Raw genomic sequence first — 628 nt, 5'->3', positions numbered from 1 at the left:
AAAATGCAGGCAGAGAGCCTTGTGGCTAGCAGGAGCTTCACAGCAGAAGCCTTGGAAGCAAACCGATGGCAATTAATGCTTGCTTTCACACCATCGCGTTGTGCCATGGGTACCTGTGATGGATGGGGTCTGGTCGCTGTGACCGCAAGATACTTTCGTGAAGAATGTGGTACCAAAATAGGTTTTTGGGGGGGGGGCTGATGCCTTGTTCCTATAGCTATGTAGGGTTTGTTTAGGGGAAGCTAAGGTTGTGCTGGAGCCATCTGTGGGCGGCTGCTGCTTGCCCACCACTCACTGCCCGTGTCATCTCCTTCTCTCACAGGTGAAGGAATGGTTGTGCTTGAACTGCCAGATGCAGCGGGCGCTGGGGATGGACATGACCACTGCTCCTCGCTCCAAAAGCCAGCAACAGCTGCACTCCCCTTCACCATCTCCCTCCCACTCCCCAGCCAAGCACCTGCCAGCCCTGGGTGTGGATAAGTCCCCACCAGCTGCCCACGCCCTGCCGCCCGAGCCGCCCAAACCTCACCCCACGACACCGCAGAGGGAACCGCATGGCCAGGGCCAGCCAAAACCTCAGGAGGCAGCCAGGTCCTCCCCGCAGCATACGCCAGCCAAACCTCTCTCC

At 58.6% G+C, this 628-nt stretch overlaps 1 protein-coding gene across 1 annotated transcript in view; it reads left to right on the top strand.

Moving 5' to 3' along the window:
* Positions 1-628, top strand: part of BSN (bassoon presynaptic cytomatrix protein) — a 96,775-nt gene that overhangs the window by 45,991 nt on the left and 50,156 nt on the right. The window lies entirely within an intron of this gene.

The sequence above is a fragment of the Egretta garzetta genome, unplaced genomic scaffold (genome assembly GCF_000687185.1).
Source record: "Egretta garzetta isolate BGI_Z169 unplaced genomic scaffold, ASM68718v1 scaffold861, whole genome shotgun sequence".
NCBI classification, from domain to species: domain Eukaryota; kingdom Metazoa; phylum Chordata; class Aves; order Pelecaniformes; family Ardeidae; genus Egretta; species Egretta garzetta.
Note: the sequence above shows the minus strand (reverse complement) of the source record. Positions and strands in the feature narration are given on the sequence as shown.